General features: G+C 30.9%; 3 long non-coding RNA genes across 3 annotated transcripts; 2 read left to right on the top strand and 1 right to left on the bottom strand.

Annotated features, from left to right (window-relative positions):
• The first annotated feature begins 3799 nt into the window (after positions 1-3799).
• Positions 3800-7475, top strand: LOC143051231 (uncharacterized). Its single transcript, XR_012970661.1, has 2 exons — positions 3800-3938; positions 7140-7475. It is a non-coding gene; the product is annotated as an uncharacterized LOC143051231 (long non-coding RNA).
• A 1280-nt stretch (positions 7476-8755) lies between these two features.
• On the top strand, positions 8756-12472 carry LOC143051230 (uncharacterized). The gene is made up of 2 exons (XR_012970660.1): positions 8756-8880; positions 11287-12472. It is a non-coding gene; the product is annotated as an uncharacterized LOC143051230 (long non-coding RNA).
• Positions 12473-13486: 1014 nt separating this feature from the next.
• Positions 13487-17892, bottom strand: LOC143051229 (uncharacterized). The gene is made up of 3 exons (XR_012970659.1): positions 17710-17892; positions 15003-15119; positions 13487-14207 (listed from the first exon to the last, which is right to left on the bottom strand). It is a non-coding gene; the product is annotated as an uncharacterized LOC143051229 (long non-coding RNA).
• Positions 17893-22057: the final 4165 nt, after the last annotated feature.

Genomic DNA, 22057 nt, shown 5'->3' with positions numbered 1-22057 from the left:
AACAGTTGAGAGCCGAAGGCCACCAGTTATATTTGCTAATATTTTAGTTTCGAATAGGCAAAAACCATTGTATTTTCAAAAAATCTCTAAACGGACCTTTCGTGGTTATGTCACGGAAATATATCTTAAATGAAAAGGTGCACCTGGGTGCATCCCTGAAAAACAAATTTAAAAAAATCTATACTATATAAAATGACGGGTATTCGACAATCAAACAGCAATCCAACATATGAACATAAACACAAGAAAGTTACCTGACATCTAGAATAAGAGGTTTAAGCATACATGTACCCCGCGCTGGTATCAACTTACTGAGTTGTGAGTAAAATTCAATATACATGTAGGACTATGAAACGGGAAATATACGAAAGATTTGTTTTTACGTACGATTGAGTATCATTTCCTAAATACATACGGGTCCACAAACTATTCTTATGATTATATAATGGTAAATGAGGATCACATTAGAGGAACAAATTAAGAAAAGATACATGTAGAAGCAAGAATGATTTCCACATGCAAAACATCAAATAGCGATCTCTCAATTAGTACGCAGCAACTTGAACTATAACATCCATAGACAATAACACTATAGTAAATGCTTTATATACTGACATTGAAACTAATATACTGCTCATAATAATTGCACATACGTAGACTTTAATTGAGGTATCCCGCGTTATATAAACCATCGCACACCATTGCGCCAAAGTCTGCTGATCTGCGCCGAAGTGTGCTGAGCTTTTATTTCATTATTCAACCCAATGTAAAGCAAGACGAATGATACCGTTTTGAGCTATATATATGTATAATGTTTATATACATGTATAATGTTTTTTTAGTCATCTACATCAATAATACCAGGATCAAAAAAAAAATAAAAATTCCAAGTTGTTCTCTGTTCCATCCTTATAATCAATAATCTCAGTCGTCAATCCCTATATACATTTTATATGTATATCTTCCATGAAGCACTATATTTTTGTAAATTATTTCAGAGAACAAATTAATTGGAAACATGCTGTACATATAAAATCAGAATACATATATCATGTATATAGTTTATAAACTTCCCTCTTTTTTTAAGGACATGCATTAATATTATGTACTACAGGTTTCTAAATCTTCATGTTGAATATTGGCAATTTCTACACAATTTATGTGTTCACCCTTTAATAGTATTTACTTTTCAATTTAGCATTTTAATATCAAGTGTCATATCATCATTAGTGATTTAGTCACATATGTATGCCTCTATTCATTTGACTTGGGATTCCATGGATTGTGAAGCTCCTTATTATTTCTAGAGAATATGAATCATGCAGTCATGTAACACTCTTCAGCATTCAGTCCAATTCAGTATTAGATTCTTTTGTCGCTGTCATGACTTAACTTTGGGCGCAAATCTGAAAAATCAAAACATATAATATTAAGTACAAAATAAGTACCTTAATATCAGCAAAAAAAAAAAAACTAAAAAAACCGTTAAAAAAACATCTTAGTACACATTATTTTTCTTAAAATGAAAATCAATATCCCTCTTCAACGGACAGGCGATTGATTTTTTTTTAAATTTAAATTGCATACTGGACATATGAACTACATGTATGCTGCATTGGCTCTTTTCATTACTGCTTCCTTCTCAGTTTTTATCGCCAAGCCGTACAAAAACAACAAAGCTGCAGTTTCTTTTTATTTGAGCTAATTTACAAAAGAACAAGCTAGAAATAAAAAAGTAAGATTTGTTTGAAAAAGTATAAAGTTCATGATTTATACTGTTTCCATCCAAAAGCTTGATTTGAGTTTCTTGCCCGTTCGTCACGGTATTTATAAATTAATCAGAAATATCGCGGTTTTTATCCAACGCAATCATAGGTTTGAACGTAGTTTTCAATTTAAACTTGTTTATATATATAATATAAATATATAGTACCAGTTTGATACGTCTTCAAAAAACTGTCTTTTAGTTGTGGATTGTCAAAAAAAAAAAATGCAGCTTAGAATTTTTAACTATTTTCAAGCTGGCTACATAAACAAATAATGATGATTAATTGATTAGATTTCTTTTCATTTGCAATTGAACTTTAGCCTGACGCAAGGACGATATGGCGTTCATTAATTAAAACATGTTTTTGTGAATACCGTCATGAAATATTATAATGTGTTAAATTGGTGAAATGTTGTATAGATAAATTGTACAGGTGTCATATACTCATGATAGAGATGCGATGAAAGATTTCAGCCTGTGGTCACGTTTTATAAATACATGTTTATATAAAACAAGATCGCAATCAATTGATTACTTTAAACCTCTTGAATGATGTACAAACTATGATGTATTTATTAGGTTATTCTAATTTTAACTTGTCATTTAACTAGTACTTAAAGGCCTTTAAAAAAAAAAATAAGTCACTAACCTAACCAATATTTATGTTTAATATACACATTCAATAAGTCGTTTTTAACCCTAATATCTGTTGCTGGACTGTTATATACCAAAATTAACAAATAATTAAAAACGTTGAATAGAAAAACTATTTTTTCTAGACACATATTTTCATTAAAGTTTGTGATGCCCTGCCGTCCTGCCAAAAATTTCCCTGCATTTTTTTTATGGGGGGGGGGGGGGTCCAGGGGCCGTGTCAATGAAAGTATTCCAAGATATGTCGTTCGGGTGAATAAGGGTCACTGGAGCCGTGCAGATTAAATGCTATATACCGACTTGCTTGGTTAATAACTATAACTTATTGAAAATTATTTTGTTTAATTAATTTAATTTAAGTCAATACTTAAATAGTTTAATATATTATATTAGTATTTTTATAATTGAGTTTTTGTCATGTTTGTTGTTTTTATTTATCATAACCTTTAGGACTATCCAAAGACAACTATTAATATATCGTAACTGTATGACCAAGTTTAGGCCATATCTTATTTTATGACACTTACGTTAACCTGACTTAGGACTAAGACGTGTCCTAAGACCATCCTAAGACATGTCCTAGTCCTAGGATTGCTTCGTTCACACGGCCCCCGCATTTTAACGATACAAATATAAGAAAATGTGGTATAATTTCTAATGTGAAAACACTATCCCTAGTCCAGTCATTTTACGTTCACTCTCAGTCGCCGATAAAAGGCGCTACAAGAAAGAATGTAAAACACTTAAAACGAAAAATACTACAGCCCAATCTATGTAAAAACAATGAACGAAAAACAAATATAATATAAACTAACACGCCACATCCACTGAATCACAGTCTCCTGTATATATGTTGCGGTGTAAAACATGTTTGCGGTTGTCAAACCCTTCCCCTTAACATGGACAGTGGTGTATGACAAAAAAAGTTGAAAAGGGTCATTTTGTATTTTGTGTTTGATTTTTTTTATGAACATAATTATGATTTGAAACTTTGATTTATTTTTAAACTCCATTATAAAGTTGGCCACTTTGTTTTATAGAAGCGAACATCGATAGCTAAGGCATACAAAGACGATATAAATATAAGAATTTGGTAGTTTTCACTTTCCATGAAACTTTTTCAGAATCGTTAGGGGCGAACTCTTTTCAATGAATCAATACAAGTATAGCATTTCAAATTTTCATTTGAAGTAAAGATCATCATAAAGTTTTGCAACGCTCCATTTGTCATATACATGCACATGTTTTCCCCGAAATAATATCTGATCGCTCCATATACATACCGAGTAACCACCTGTCCGTTTTATATGTTGAGTTGGAATACCCGTATGTTGCAAGGGGTACACATATACAACATATGTCTAGCGAATAAATATGTATTATCTTTTATCTAAATTGGTTAATTATATCTGGAAGCTATTTAAGTTATAGTATAAATATTCAAATATAATATATTGTTGCATTCATTCCAATTTGCGATTTGAACAGTTTAATTCACAACACAGAAAACATGCAGGTAAGCCTTGTATTAGTTTAAGTATTAATTTCACATTTTTTTTTTATCAAGGGGTATTTCAAAACTCTAAACTGCAATACTAGATGCTAATATTTAGAGAATAATCAACAACAAAAAAGAAACTTTTAGAGAAAAAGGCCTAAAAATTTAAAAATACAGAAACAGGTCCATACCATTAGTGTGTTTTTTTTTCTCACTTAAATTTGATTTGCACTATTGTGCACTCGATATATTTATTCTGATTGAAAATCTTTATAAACAACCTTCTTATTTTTTATTACAAATCTATGTTTGTGTCTCTGGGATTTTTTAAATATTCTAAGTTTATCAAACATCAAAATTGAAGTTATAAGCTGCACTTTTCTTTTTTTTCTTTTTTTTTCATTATGCATTCAAATATTCGGAAGCATATCATTATATAGTTAAAAACTCAAATTGCATACACCAAGCACTGAAATTCCGAATTACGTACGATATTTTGAATGGTGTTAAATATTTTCATGAAAATTGGCCCTTTCAATACGATTTTATTCTTAATAGTCAAAGTAATTTTTAAAATTTGTGAACAAACTCAATTTTTAACTTTATCATTCAAAGTTCATCACATCTTGTGTGCACATGTTCAACGCTCAGTAGCCTATAATTCTGTGGTTGTCATTGGTTCATTTCAGTCGTATTTGTTTTTTCGTTAAACTGTATTGTATAGATTAGGCCGTATTAATTGCTCTTAATTTTCCATGTCGAGGACTTCTATAGATGACTATACGGTTTAGGTTTTTTCTCATTGTTGAAGACCATACGGAGCCTATATTTGCTTTTATCTTCGTGTGTTGAACTCTTATAGATAGCTGTATCGTTGGCAATCACACCACATCTCCTTATTTTCATACATAAGTGTTATTTATTCGATATGTTAGTGGTTGTGTCTAACAATATATTGGCCTCATCCGTACTAGTACTTGATGATTGTTAATTGAGCGTATATGCTATTGAGCAAACAAGTTTTAGCATACTGTTACTAAATCCAAAGAAATGACTTCTTAATGAGTTTAGCAATGAGCTCATTTTAATATTTTCCTTCTGTCAGTAATCATATATTAAGAGGGCGTTCTTTTAGTATGCATAAACGCGCGTTCAAATATATTGGGACTTTTAATCTGATGATTTGCATAACACGAGAATCACGCTTCATGCATGTTAAAATATTTTTCAAATACTCTTCAAGCGGTCCACAAGTGGCATGTACAATATTTGGCAGGGCAAACCATCTGTTATATCTAATACACCATTTGTTCACGTTGCTCTGAAATCAAATCTGTCAACCAATTTTTCAGATCCATCCTGTGCATAAATAATTAATTTATTTAATTTATATGAATGAAATATTTGTCGCTGGACGATAAGGCAAATTATTTATGTGCATGTTTTTAGAACCCCATGTTACATTTATGTGTGATTTTAATAAATCTTCGTTTCGTTTAATTTTAAGTGGTGTATACATAATTTTCCGATAGTTATGTGCAGTTCAATGAGCTCTAAATGTTTTTAAAATCATATACGAATTCCAAATACCACCCAATTAAGTATACTTGGCGTCGGAAGACACACATCATTCATTCATTCGTATTTTAAAACAAGAGCACACTCTAAATTCAATTTGTACAAATATAAACACCCGAGTTTTGGTAGGACATGTTGAATTTCTATCAACTAAAAATAATGTTTAGTGAAAAAATTACTATTGGAAAAGTTAAAGAAAAAATGACTGTTCGAAAAGTTAAAAAGTGAGAAGTGTCTACAGAAATCATTTTAATTCATTTACTGATTTAGTTATTTTAGCCAGCTGTTATATCTGTAAAGTTATCCTAATACAGCTTAACGCTTTAGTCCAATCCGGGAAAAACAACTTCCTGTTAGGGTTAGACCTCCGAAAATAGAGGACGTCAGTAGTGAGCTAGGGGAGGGAAAACTTTAGAAAGTGATCATTAGTAAACTTTGACAGATTATGATCCACTTTTTTAAAATTAAAATTGAAGTAAAATAATATTTTGTTTGAAGTATTTACGGTAGTTTAAACAGGTCTCATTAAAAAGTATCATGCATGGTGCATTGTTTAACAGGGTCCCAGATTGCTTCAACTGGATGAAAAAGTTGTGTAATTTTAGAAGTTATCCGGAATGGAATAAAAAATCAATAGCGATTAGGATCGATTAGGTGTAATGTGATAAACTATAATACACTGTAAACAACATGTCTTTCAACGGGGTTCTAAATGAGGTCGCAATGAAGGATAAAGTACAATTCTCAAAATGAAAAAGAAATATGAAAATGTGTTGGGTAAATGGTATTGAGACAGCACCCTATCAAAAGAAAATATAAAAACACAAATGATATCTAACTTTGAGTTATTAAAGGTAGCTTTATAAAATTCTTCAAAAATCTATCACATACCATATATTTTAAAAAGTCCACCTAAAAAAATTAACATGTACAAAATGTACTATTAAACATCGTACTATAATTCAAAGTAAGTCCATACAACCAAATTTAAAAGATTTCTAAAAATATTATTTGACAAATTTTCGCATGAGTAAACGTGATATTCATAATCAGAAGAACAAACATTGTAAATAAAGTTATCTGTTGTCTGTTAAAAACACATGTTTTTGATGGTTATCCGAATTTCTGCCAAGGCAATTTATAATAATGATTATTAAAAAAATATATAAAATTGCAAAATTGATCCAAAACTGTCTCAAAAACAAATAAAGAGCCGAATTTCACTAAAATCGCTCATATTGGTAGAAATCCACCTTTATGGACGTTTCTAGCTATTTGCGTTGTTTAATTTAATAGATGATTTTTTTCCAAGACAGAATTTGTACTTTTCGAGTTGCTGTTAGATTTTTCAGTTCTTTATGCCGTCAACCTTATTCACTTAACATGCACAGCTAATTACTTCATTTTTTCGTACTGAATTTCATACAATGTATCTGTTTTGTTATTGCGATTAAAATAATGGTGGACATATTTCCCATTTTCAGAACTCATCAGTTTAATTCCACTAAAATCGCAAATAGCACAACAGATAAAAATGTGGTCTTAATTTATAATCAAATTGCAAATTTCGTGCCACAACTCAACTTCATTAGACTAAAAAGATAATGTAATTATTACATATAATTATGCATCTCATTTCAGACTAAAGCACTTGTATTGGTCCTGGTTATTGCCATTGTAATGGTGTCGACGGTGATGGCTAGTAAAGAATGTAAGAAGATCTGTAAGGACGAGGTCAGAGTCTGCAAGCTGGAGTTTTGTTTAAGTCACAGCGACAAATCTTGCAAAAAGAAGTGCAATAGACTTAAGAAAGACTGTATGGCGATTTGCAAATTTAACAAAAAACGTAACGTGCATGTACCTTATGAGGTCGAAGAAGATCTTGAGGAAGGAGATTTCGAAGAATAGAAAGTTCTTTTAAAGTTTCATGGATACACTTTTTTTATAATTATATGAAATAAATCATTCTGTAAATCATAGCTTGTTTTAATTGCTTTATGTTGCAAAGCACCTGAGATGACCCCAAGTAAGGCACCTGAGATAGCCCCAAGTTAAGGCCCTGAGATGACCCAAAGTTTACAATTATGTTTGTGTTGCTCATATTTTCTTTGTTATGTTTGTGTACTGTTGTTTGTCTGTTTGTCTTTAACATTTTTAAGCATGACTTTGCAGGTGTTTTTTTCGGCTTATGGGTTTGAATAGCACTTGGGTTCCCTTCGCCTCTTTTTAATTTTGTTTCTGCTTTGATTATCCTGATTTCGATTACTTAAATTTAGACGAAAACATTCATTTATTATACGTTTGTTAGAAATAAGTCAAACGAGACAGCAATCCAACGAAAGAAAGCCAAGCTTGGTCTATATCGGAGGAAAACATTCTGCCTTCAATTGAAGATACAATAATGTATCATACACTCAAAACCAGAATTTGAGACCAAAGAATTCAAAGTCCGAGTCGGTTCGAACTTTGTGTTTGAAGTTATATATTTCAGAAGTGAGAAGATCTGAATGGATTATACATTTCTTACATATCTCCTAGGTTACGAAGTATCTTTTATTCTGACCTTGACTTTATGGTTCATTGTTTGATTATTAGTATTTGTGTTCCGATTTGTTTCTCATTTGATATCAGGTGACTTTTGTTTTATTTAATGAGTAACAATCACGAAAACTAAAGATTAAGCAACACGAACCACACCAAAAACACCTACCAAAAACTTAAGATGATCTCAGGTGCTCCTGAAGAGTAAGCAAATCCAGTTCCAGATAGGGTAGTGGTCTTGCAAGAGAGTGCAATTAACAAAATTAAGTTCACAGGGAATATGTAAATATTGTTGGCTTGGCAGATCCAAACAGTGTACATATGTTACGACTCATCCATTACTGTCTATCTGTTGCCAAATTTGTTATGCAATTCATGAGAAAAGTGTGGAGAAAATATTTATTTCATGAACGGATTAACGGGCTGACGGACAATTTCAATGTAGCCACCACTACTGTAGTGAGTGGATACAAACGGACCAAACCGACCACAGCGAGTAACAGGTGTCCCTGATATTATAATATTATGTTTAATGATGGCGTTCTAATTAGATAATTATCCATTATGATAAATGTCACTTTTGATATTGTATTCGTAGGTTGTATTTCAAATTATAAAATTTAGCTTAAAAGCTGACTAATTTCTAATTTCTAATTTCTTTTTATCTGTACCATTAAAAAATAATGAGATTTGATTATATCCTGTACATGGTTATTTTGAGTGAGGCGTAAAAGTAAGCATACATATTCCAGAACAGTTGATATTTTCAAGTTGAAAAATAAACTGCCACCAAAATAACTCATATAGAGGAGAGATACATATAAGAATAGTGGAAATGAAGGTAAGACCGTTTATCATTTAAAATCTTTCTTGCACGTGTTGTATAACAAATGATGACATGCTTTCATAACTAAGCAAAACGTCAAACAAATTAAAAATACAGATCATAATTACAATAGACAGACAATAATTTGTCTAGAAGGGATTCTAAGCTATTTTCATTTTAGAAGGTTCAGACGAAAATTCCTTTTGAATTGTCTAGAATAAATATGTACAATACATTCTTGCAATGCAAGGACATCCTAATCTCGAAATCGTAGTTAAAATGTATTATTTTAAAAGAACAATCACTTACGGCGTTTTTTTACGAATTTGATGCACAGCAACATTAGATCACATTAGATCACACAACTGGTTAGTTATCTAATGGGGTGTATTTGTATCATGACCGAGTTGAAATGTATATATTTGGTACCTGTTAATGACAATATTTAAATAAAATGAGATGTGGTATGATTGCCAATGAGACAACAACTATCGACATAAGTTCAAATTAAGTAAATGTAAAAAGTAAAAACGAGGAGAATTCAAATCGGAAAGTCCATAATCAAATGACAAAATGTAAAGCTCAAACACAACAAACGAATGAATAACAACTGTCATATTCCTGAATTTGTACAGGCATTTTCTCATTTAGACAATGGTGGATAAAACCTGGGTTATAGCTAGCTAAACCTCTCACCTGTATGACAGTCGAATCAAATTACATTATAGTTACAAGGATATTTGAGCAGATCAGACATAATTGGTAAAAATGTCAAACATCAGTCAACTTTGTGATTAAATCTTGATCACTATAAAAAAAAAAAAATACGTAGCAAAGAGGCACACTAAGACATGTAGACAAAGCACATATTAAGAAAAATGAGAGACAAGAATACAAAAATGTGCATATGTACAATTACATAATGACGGGATGTACAAGTACAGAGCCACGTCATATGTATCATTGATACACAAAACTGGATATAGACAAAGCACATAGTTTTTACGCAAAAATGACCAAAAAAAAAGAACACAAAAATTATTATAGACCAATAACACAATGCCGTAATGTATGAGTACCGAGTTTTGCCATCGAAATTCGTCATATTTATAAAATAAACCATAAAAAGGCATAAAGACAAAGCACATTAGTAGTAAGAGGCCACCATGCAGCCTCCAACAATGAGAACAACCGTACAGTCGGCTTTAAAAGGTCCCGACATGGAAAATATGACACATTTCAGTGGGGAAAATTACGGCCTAATTTATAACAATTTACGATTAACAAATATGACAGTCACATGAGTCACGAAGCTACTACAACCACTGAACAACAGGCTTCTGACTTTTGACAGGGACACAAAGAATGTGACACGACTAAACATGTTTGTTTGCGCTAAATCCTCTCTTTACGTAGGACAGTTGCACAACATAAGAACAACACAAGGCATGCGTTGTAGAGCAGACGAATGTAGACTTGTAGACCTTTCTACATAAACCATATATCGGAATGAACAAACAAACAAAGCATCTGCGTATATACTATTTGTCAAAACAGTGGCAATCGTTTTATATCGTGGAATACATTTTATAAGTATAGCCATTTATTTGTGCTGACCATGCATGAAATATTTGCCAGTGAACCAATAAATAAAAATTCATTTATCTTATTTGGTTATCATCAAAATATCCGAATACTTATGATATTATGTTTTGATTGCAAATACCTAGCTATGATTACAGACGAATCACATCGAGAATACTGATTTGATTGACTTGTTCAAATTGCTATTTTTATGAACAATATGTTGTGTTTGGAGTTCTTTCTTTTACCCAAAGACATTCCATTCTTACTGTTTTACACGAGTAAATTCTCATGATAAAATATTAGTTTTATTTTTGAAATTGTTAATGCTGTTTCATAAAGCGGAACCATCATTGTGAAGTAGCATTGTATCTCTCCATAAACAACTAATACAATTTGTACACAAAATTTTACATTTTTTATCTGCTTGGGTTGAACATTTCAAATAGTATTAATTTTTAGAACGATTAACTTACAAGCGAAGAGATGTATGTAGTTTGATAACCATTGGAACAATTGTCTGTCGTTAAGACAGGGATATAAATAACTACATATAAAATACGCCTTCAACAATGAGTAAAATCCAAAAATACAATCGGAATTCTCGTGACCAGTATCAATAAGTTTATTGACTCACTTAAACCTTATTATTCTTACATGACAAAATCTAGTAAAAAAATGAAAACAACACGTTTAATAGTTCTGTTTCTGCGAAGCGTTTTTCTGAATTTACCTTCATTAGGAACTCTCAAAACCAAACATTTGAAATCCGGGGATGTATAAGTACCGAAACCGTTAAATAGTCATCCGCATTATAATATAATACTTCATTTATAGGCACAACATTTTGCAGTGCTTATAATAGCAACCCTGATGGTCTCAGTTATAATGGGATATGGCACTAATTGTCTGGGTGTGTGTGAGGAATCTCGCTGGGAATGTGAAAGCTACTGTAAAGGATTGCTCGACAAACAATGTAGACAAGATTGTAAAGGAAAAGTAGAGCGCTGTGAAACTTATTGTAATGGCAAACGACATGCTGTATAATTGGTCCTGAATGAGGATTGGTTCTTTAATAACAAATTCTCGATTTGAACACTCTATTTATAAAAATCTTACTTTTTTTTTTAGTGAACGCCTGTCCAGAGCCTCTGACCTTTGTTAGTCTTGTATGTTTGTTTTTTTTTTTAATTTCAGGTCAAATGTATGTTTTGAAGTTTAGTGTGACGTCAATTTCACTGACCTAGTACACAATTTTATTTCGGGGCCAGCTAAGGACCTCCTCTAGGTACGAGATTTTCTGGCTGGGTTCAGGAGCCATTCATGGCTTTCGGCTGTTGTTTGCTCTTATGTCGGGTTGTTATCCCTCTGACGTATTCTTTATTTTCTATCTCAATTTTATTCAAAATAATTGTATACGTGAATTAAAACCTTCTACATTTGTATTAGTATTTTGATTAAACGTGTGTCTGTGACAAGTTTCAAATTTCATGCAGCATACACATTCCATTAAAATTTACACAATTATGTACCTTTGTATCAATGTCGCAGAATTCACACAAACAATAGACAAAGAAACAACAAATTTAATATAAAATTCATATTTAAATTTCTAGATAATTTGTTCGACTTGTGAGTTTGAATATACCTTTGTTATCACCCGCCCCTATTTTCCATCAACCAGTAATGTCAGAAAGGTAAATATGTAAAAGGAGACCAAGGTGCAAATGGTATGTTTCACCACAGAAAATTAAAATTTGAACAACGCTAGTTCACTTATTTGTTAGAGAATCCCCTTTAACAGATATTGCAAAGGCAGAGGCAATGAGTTTTAAAGAGAAAAACCATAAAAAAGGTATGAACGAAAAAAAAGACATCTTTTCCGTTCATATTTGAAGACTCACATAAGGCGTGTTCTTGATTCAATAGACTTCTTTTAAATCTAAATGTATTGCAGTTGTAGAAAATTGGTTGTTGGAAACAGTGTTCCTTTGATTGTTTGTAATAAAAATAAGTTCGCCAAGAGTTCATGTTATTCGTCATTGTTTGACCTCTGACCTGCCTGTTGTCGCAGCAAGACAACTCATAACCTGAAAACAATATGTTGAAAATTAATTGCGAATCATTGAAAACTGTTTGAAAATGTAAATCCCAGTATTTTTCAAATCGATAATTTTGTAAGATTATAAGCTGTAATGTAGTTTATATCTATAACTAGAGCTATTTTCAAATTGAATAATCATGCCTAGTCTTGGACCGATTTCCCGATACATAAAATGATTAGTTTAGGTCTTACCAGCGTATCAAATTTGCATTTTGACAATTAACATTTGCATATTTTCGGGATGTTTACCAAATTACTTTTTCAAATCTTTAAAGACTTTGGAGTCGGTAGAAGACAAACAACAGTACACAAAACAACATAGAAAACCAAAGACTAATCAATACGAACCAACAAAAAATTGGTTTGAACGTAGGTGTTTTGGAAGGGCGAGTAGATCCTACTACAACATGCGACACATGTGTGTTGCGTATGTAAGTAAAACAACGGTGACATGTGTAACTCGGTATGTCACTCGGCAAAAGGGGTCGAGATTGTTGTTATTACAATTAGAACATATTCGTCGTCAAACAATCAAAACTCTTAAAGAGTTATGTCTGAGGCAGATGAAACCCTTCACAATTTAATATCTACTTGACAGATCTCATAAATACACCATATAAGGCATTTACAAAAGAGGAGCGAAAGATACAAAAGGGACAGTCAAACTCACAAATCGAAAATAAACTGACAACGCCATGGCCAAAAATGAAAAAGACAAACAGACAAACAACAGCACACATGACACAACATAAAACTAAAGAATAAGCAATACGAACCCCAGAAGAAGATATTAATGCAAGCTGAGTTGAAAATACAATTTTTCTGGCAGGATTATTGCCAACTGTCATGATTGGTGAGCCTGAAGTAAATAATCAAACAGATATAAATAATTAAAAAGGAAATTGGCGTTATATTCAACAACCGACATTTTTTTCTATTATTTATGATAATTAAGCAGCGATAATTACATGGGCGTTTTCTGACAACTCGTAGACTACTGTGTCCCGTAACATACACGAATTCAGACTAAACTGCATAAGCTACTGTTATCTTCTCAAAATGGTCGAGTGTGTCCAAGCATACAGACTGGGATCGGATTAGTGTGTCCAAGTGTTATTTCCATAGAATGTATTATTCTTGTATTCCCAAAGGGAGGAATATCATAGGAGAGTATCGAATCCAAAAATGCCAGCGATTCGAACGGTATGGTGTGCCCTAGATTTAATTCGTTCCATACTAAGGTGCTTCCAAATCTATTACGACGTAAATTCAGATCACCAACCATCGGATCATTGATGATATGTGTACCATATGTATAACCACGTGCTTCGGAGATGTTAAAGTTGATTGGGTATTCGTTATGGGAAATATTTCTAAAATTTGAAGAAACCCGACAAAATGATTGCCCCTTTTCATAATCGTTTTGCGTATCAATGAAATCAACATGACGCGAACCTTTCCCGATGTAAGGAAAGTTGTTAATTTTATTTTTTCGACAAGTATGCATGCATCCAATTCTATCTTCTTTTCTGTTTTTTTGTATTTCTCGTTTTTGCTTTTTCTTAATTTGTCTTCTTCTGAGGAGATGACGATTCTTCTTTGTTATCCATTGGTGGTCCATTTTAGAAAACATTCTGCTCTTTTCATTTTTAACCTTAAAATAGAAGGAAAAGAACTTTAAAATATATATAATATGTATACATGAACTTATCTTCGGATAAGATTTTATTGGTATAATATAATGATATATTTCATTTGATATCTGTTTTACATATGACAACGGATATATATTCCAATTATCGAAAATCTCATCCCGTATCCTTTTTCACCGACATGGAGCATTTTATAATCGGGTTGGTAATGTAAAGAACAACACGACGTATGCACTTCATGGATAAGGGTCTTCGTACCCTTCGAAGTTTGAATTATTTAATATTTTTCATTTTAGGACCTTATATAGCTTCTTACGCTGTATAGTATGAGTTACGCCAATGAGGACCGTGAGATCAGCATCATTTGTTGAATCCTTTGCCATTTTGTCTTAAAAATAGAGAGTTGTGTTATTGGAAATCATACCAAATCTTATATTTATATATATTTATATTTATATCTGATATGATTGATTAATTGTATGAAATCAAGATTCCACCATTACGATGAAAATAACAACAATGTGTGATTCAAGCATACATGTAAATAGTATAATGGCCTATAAATTAATCGAAAAATAACCAAATCAAATCGGACTTGCCTTACTTAAATTCAACAACAAACTACGAAAAGTATCAATGTAGACATTATACTATGTATTTCAAGAGTGTATTCACAGACAAGGTACATGCTTGACAGCTTTATAGGTAAAGTTCCACAAATCTGTCATCTGTATCAACTCTTCAATTTATATTGTCAGACTGCTCTGCAAAATAGCTGAATGTTCAAAAAAGATTACCTGATGTTTTAGTTGTTTTCGTCCATTCACTGAAAATTGTTTTGTCAAATCGTAAAGTCCATTACGTTTTCTCTTCGTTCGATCTTTAGTCGATGGTTCATCTGCAGATGGAATAGCCTATGGATAGGTATTGATATTAATATTAGTAACATTAATTGTCATGTATCATATATACGCGCCAGTAAAAATGTCAAGTCAGTTGAACATACGTCAATGGACAATAATGTAAACCGGGTAAATACCGGATAACATTTTTCGGCAGTATTTCTGTAGGTGCTTGTTAAGTTTATCAAACCCTAAACCTGTTGATTAGCTTGCGTCTTCTTCGTCTAAGGTATCACCACCCCAGTAGTTATTACTTCGGTGTTGATATGAATATCAAGTGTATGGTCATTTTGATAAATTCACTGGATTTTTTTAGTATGAATTTTTCGAAATACGAAGGTTGTTTTGATCCCAGGCATAGATTACCTTTTGGAATTTGGCTTTATCGTGTTTATAACTATTTTGATCTGAGCGTCACTGATGAGTTTTATGTTAACGAAACGCGCGTCTTGCGTATTTAATTATATGCATTTGATAACTATGTATACACGTATTGACCAATTAAATTACATCTGATGATCATCCATATATGGAAAAGAGACATACAAGAGGGCATTGTTGAATATTGCTTATACAAAATCGGATCACTTTTCACTAAGATGTATATGCAAATTTTGTATTCTTTTACTTCACTGGACGTTAAAGTGTGAACGAGTAAAAAATTGCTGGTAGGAACAATGAATATTCAAAATAGGTTACACTAACCTCTAAAATTATTAAGTGTATTCACATTTCATTATAGTATAAGAAATTTAAATACATATGAAAGTTATGATAAATTTCGACTCTTGATACTAAAAATATGCTGATTCATGATTGACATAAATGTGACGGGGATTTAAAGGGTAACAAAAAGAACTTTGTATCCTGCATTTAGTTTTTGTGTAAATCAATACCTGTCTTAGTAAGTATACATTGTAAATAAAGTATTCTATTACGGGTATATACGTAAATGATTACCTGGTTAACGTTGGGTAGAGATATTTAACACATTAAAATACCAATTTCATATTTCTTATTTTACTGCGCATGAAGGTAAGCATTTATATTTTGAATAGATAAACGATATTTTTTTTTACCTAAAATGTTTTTACTTGAGACAAAACAAAATAAATATTTTATGCTATTTAGTCATGGTATGACGGATTCCAATTATTATCAACTTATGATAATCAAAGTAAAAGAAAAACTTTAACGACTTATTTATTTCTGATATTGCGGATCTGGATTCATTATAAAAATATATTACGATTACAAGATTAAGGAATCATTACCTAGTTGACAAGTACATTATCATTGATATTTTTGTTACAATTTCTGTTAATGAATAATGTTAAAAAGATATCTATATGATTATATACTAAGAGTTTTAAATTTAAGATAAGTATTGAGACTGTTCGTAATGTATGATTTCAAACGAAAAACGTAGTTAATCCCTCTCTTTTACTTCTACCTTATTCTACCTTTAGAAAAAGAATGAACAAAAAACAGGTATTACTTTAAGACGTTAAAAAAAACCAGAAAACAAACGTATAGAAAAAGAAAAAAAATATTTTTACTGTCGGTAATAGTTTGTTCAAGTTTTGTGATAAAGGAGTAGCAGAAAACTCTAATTTAAAGGATCGTTTGTTGTGAACAGAAGAATTCTTTTTATGGGTTTTCGGAAATATACAGGTTGATTCATACGTATATACTTGGAAACTTTCCAAAATGTTCACCTTTTCGTCAAGGACTACGTCATTATATTTTAGAAAATAAAATATTTAAATACATTATGACTTTGCATAAAAGAAAGTCAACATTGATAGAAGATAGGATTTTTTATTTTGATGTGCTGAATGTTTATATATATGAATATAACTATTTATATCATGGTTACATAAGTTTTAATAATAACATAAAATAAAGTTCAATCTATTCATAGAAAATCAGTTTCATAGAAAACTATAGTAACGTACTCAATTACTGAAAACATATTACTTTAATACTTTAGTTAGTGTTGTAAAGATATTCCCATACATTAAGTGCAGAAACAAAACACTACGACGTATGTACCTGTGAAAAAATAAAAGAAACAATTCGAGGACTGCGCATGTACCTTCCGATATTTAACGAAACAAACCGAAACTAGTGTTGCCCATATCTGCTTTTTTAAATATGCAAAATATTTTCAATGATGATTGTTTTTCACATATATTGAGTTAGTATATAAAAAATATGAAAATAAAAATATAATTCTCATAGCTTTTAGAATTCATTTAACTGTTTTGTTCTCTTCCTCCTAATAATGATATCGAAAGAAAAAAAATACAAAACAAACAACAACAACGTTACAAATTAAATTGAAAGATATAAAACATACGATGAATATCAAGCTGTATATTCTCCAGTACACTAACTAACTATAAGGCAACTTTGTTCACTGTTTTTGTATTGAATTATTTGTCAAAAAATGGCGACCAGTTTTTATTTCTAATAATATAACTACTTTCGAAATGATCACCACAAGTTTCGTAAAGATTTTATTGTAGAAAATGTCACAATGTATAACACTTTTTCAAATTTGTATTGACTTTTGTGTTTACCACTGTTGCATACTTACCATTGCTAAGTCTGTCACAATCAGAAATTCAACGTGTATAGGCTGTTTCTGGTCATCGGTCGTCATCCGGATAAGATAGTTCCTTTGTTCGAGGGGTGTATATAACTGTTCCTCTTAGAATAAATTGGTATTTATATGCACAACTATCAACTGACTGTCAATCTATTCACGTGTACCTCCAAAAACTATATCAGAATTCTTTTCATATATTTATTTAAAAAGTTACATTGGTAATGTATTACTACGCAACTTTTCACTCAATGGATCAAATGAGATGATGCTGTAACAAGGATAATGACTTAAACTCAATATCTTTATTTTATATACTTTTTTTTAAAACAAATGCAAATACTTTAAACTTTATTTCACATTTAAAATGTGTTTTCAAAACAGTTAGAAAATATGGATTTTGGCTAGGCGCTATACCTCCTCCTTCTAGAAAAAAATATGAAGCCATTCTTTAAGATGAGGGATTACCTTATATGTTTATGAACATTTCGAAGTTTACTGTAAGGCTGCTTGAATATTGTAAATCATATTATCTCCACATGATCTTACTTGAAAAAAAAACAGCAATGTCTTGTTTATTCTTAAATTTATTCCTTGGATAATCAAACTGAGTTCACGTTTTCAAAAGTACGAAATAAATTAGATAACGCCTTCTAAAAGGATTATAAGTGTTTTTTAAAGTAGACAGTGATATTTATGTGTTTTGATTTTGTCAGTCTATCTAAAATTTTCACACATGATAAAGACTTGTTCAAAAATCAAAACACTTTAATTCATGCCTTTCTCCGTAACGTAAACCCTGGAATAAAAGTAAGTATTCAGTTTTCCACACTTAACATATCCAAAATGTTTTACAATCACGTATTTAAGTTTATATTTTGAAACAAAAAAGAAATCAAAACATGTCAACAATATTACTTTAGAAAACAGGAAATATGAATTTAATAGCAAAGTGAACTAAGTACACATCATGTCCACAATTTATTCACATGTTGGTACTTACTGTGAAGTTTATAATGCATTAGAGTAAAACTTAACCTTTAAAACAGCAAATTTAATGCCTCAAAAGGAATATTGAAGGTGCTTCATATTGTTAACTTTTGTTCTCATGACTAACCGCTTCATGCTATTATTTGAAATCACATTGCATTATCCATATATTTGAATATGTTATTTTTTTTGCCAGATATAACTTGAGGGTTATAGTTATTTCAAACGGTTTTGTCGTCTAAAACATAAAAAGGTAACAAAACAATTGAGATAATATAAGTTAAGCATGTGAAGGCTTTCATGATTTGTTGTATTTGTTGTATTTCGAACGCATAATTCATATTCTGTTTGTATGTGTGTTTAACCTTTAAGTTTTACTTTTCTATTTGAGATCAATAATTGTTTTCAAATTATGATAATACAATTATATAACTGGTGTTTCTGGTATAAGGTTCATTTGTGGCTTGCACATCAGCACTTGGTCATCTACTTGAGATGAATGATTGTTTACCATGGACTGTTTTTGCTATGGTAAGATGTACTGCAAATACATTTTATTATCTCTTCGTTTCTTTTGTTTTGTTTTAACTTTAATATCAATTTTTTGAAAGCTTTATTGATAAAATCAAGACCTACATTTTACTAGCCATTTACGTAAACAAAAATACTTAAATCTATTTGCCTTTATATAGAAGACAGAACCTAATTAAGTTACATTTGGGCTTTTGATTCGGGTATTGTTATGGGTATAATTTAGTATAGCCTTCCCCTCTTACTATGACTAGTTATAAATAAGAAGGAGCGTTTGTTTGGTTTGTAAAACCCACATTTGAAAAAAGGCATAATTTAAGCAGTTGATTGTCATTGTGTAAAAAATGCTATCAAAGCAACTTCACTTTTGTTTCTTATTTTTAAACTATAAAATTGAAAACATTAGTCTTATGATTTTGTACATTTGACACATGAAATTTATCAAGTTTTGTTTTTATCAATTTCTTCACAAAAAATACTTTATAAAATTTTAATGTTTGATACCTAAATTCAATATAACACAATTCTTGACACGTCACGAGAAACGGTGTGATCACTAATAAATCAAGCCATATATACCTTTTTAATGACATGATTTTCTTTTATATAAATTACTTTTGACAAACATTAACAATAGATTAATCAAAGTAAAAGAAAAAAACTTTAACTTAAAAATGTACAACAATTGCATTTACTGAATCATTACAAAATTCATCAGTTGAAGTAAAACCATGCAATTTCAGTATCGTAAAAATAAGTCCTATATGTTACACCACGCTTACTTTTAACATTGTAACGACTGTATTTTTACAAAATTCATCAGATGAAGTATAACCATGCAATTTCAGTATGAGTTTCCTTGAAAATTTATAATCGTGGTGTGTAATAATTCATTTGTCCATGATAAGAGTAAGTATGAGTTCCATAAAACTAGTGTAACATAGAGGACTTTCTTTACGATATTGACATTAGTACTGTAAAATAGCAAATAAATTCACGAACAACAGGACGATCACATTGGTTTTTTTTTAGAGAGAAATGATTAATCAGACACTTTGATTTTGTTTAGGTGTTGTCGCGGAGTCTATAGGCTAACTGTTATTTATCATTTCTATTTTCAAAAATGTGTAACTAAACTTCGGTCTACCTATTTTTGCTTTTCGGAATATTTCTAAAGTCCTGTCGTTTGATTAACAAAAATATGTATCACACGGTAACCTGTTAATGTTTCTCCTATTTGATTTTTGGTCTATGAATAGTGATCTAAATATGTCCCACAACCAATGTCGAAAGTGTATACATTTTTTTGTTGTATTTTTTAGCAGTTTTTCTCGTGAGAAAGCAGTACCTTTTTGGTTACTATTTATGGGTTGCGTCAAAATATGATTTGTAACACTAATTAGTGACTAAACAGGTTGAACAAATACTTCTCGAGAACCAAAAGGACAACACATTGGTACAACACTAGCCCAACAGTACTGCTTATAAATGAAACTCTGTCTTAGATTCAAATAGAAAGGTGAGCAAAAATAAAAGTAAATACTGTGGTTAACTCAATTTTTAAACGTTTATCGTTTTTTCTTACAGTTGCTGTTAAAATAAACACAGTTGAACATTAGCTATAATCTATATAAGACCTTAACTAACTTTTCAGAATAAAAAAGTGAACCAAAAAACTCGTGTGTTTCTGCTTAACAAAAAAGCAATGCACCGCATGATTTCGTGAGTGAAAAGGGAATTAGATTTTTACTCGGTGTACTCGCGCATGTCAATAACGAACTGTTTTTTTTATTTTTTTTTTTATTTATCATGACTTATCGACTGATACTGACACTATCCGGGTGTAAACATCAAAAGAAAAATGTATAAATTACATGAGGAAACAGTACCTATTATCAAGTCAACATTAAGAATCCAATTCTAATCATATTTTTTTAACACTATTTTCAAGATTTTCAAGAGTTTTTTTTTATCTTTATACAGAATAAAATTGGAAAGGAAATGGGGAATGTGTCAAAGCGATAACAACCCGACCATAGAGCAGACAACATATTTCAAACGACTTTTAGATTGTTCATAATTCAATAATTATAAAATAAACAATTTGTTCTGAGCTAATTAAGTAACACATTCATAAAGTTATGCACCGACTATACGGTATCAATATGTTCTAAATGCGTAAGTCATAGAAAAGAAGTAATCACTACCATTAATAGATACATGTATTAAACATGTTAAAGACAATGTTATTTACATAGAGAGACCACATGTTTTAAAATCAATAATATATAGCTTGCTGTTTGGTGTGAGTCAGGGCGCCATGTTGAAGGTCGACCTGCATATAAATTGTGACGTATAACTGTTTACTTTTTTACAGATCTTGACTTGCATGGATAATTTTCAAATTGCCATTCATACCATATATTCTTATTTGTATTTCTAAACTATAACCTGATATCTTCAGTTCAAAATGTTAGAGCCTTATATTGATTAAGAATAATACTTTACAATGTCCATGATGTTACATTGTTCATCAGTGTAGAATAAAAAGAAAAACCACAAAAACACTGAACTACGAGTAAAATTCAAAACGGAAAGTCCATAATCAAATGGCAAATTCAAATGATAAAACACATCAAACGGATGGACAGCAACTGATCAGTATAGAATCTGGACCTTTATTTTTGTATTGCTTTCCATAAAATTATAAGAGACAATGCGGAATTTTTCAACATCGTTAGGAAGCACACATTCGTTGTTGTGTGTAACAAAAATGGCATAGTTTTTTTTTCGTTTATAATCATTTCACAAAGAAACA

Source organism: Mytilus galloprovincialis, chromosome 11 (assembly GCF_965363235.1).
Source record: "Mytilus galloprovincialis chromosome 11, xbMytGall1.hap1.1, whole genome shotgun sequence".
NCBI classification, from domain to species: domain Eukaryota; kingdom Metazoa; phylum Mollusca; class Bivalvia; order Mytilida; family Mytilidae; genus Mytilus; species Mytilus galloprovincialis.
This window is presented reverse-complemented; position numbering and strand designations above follow the sequence as displayed.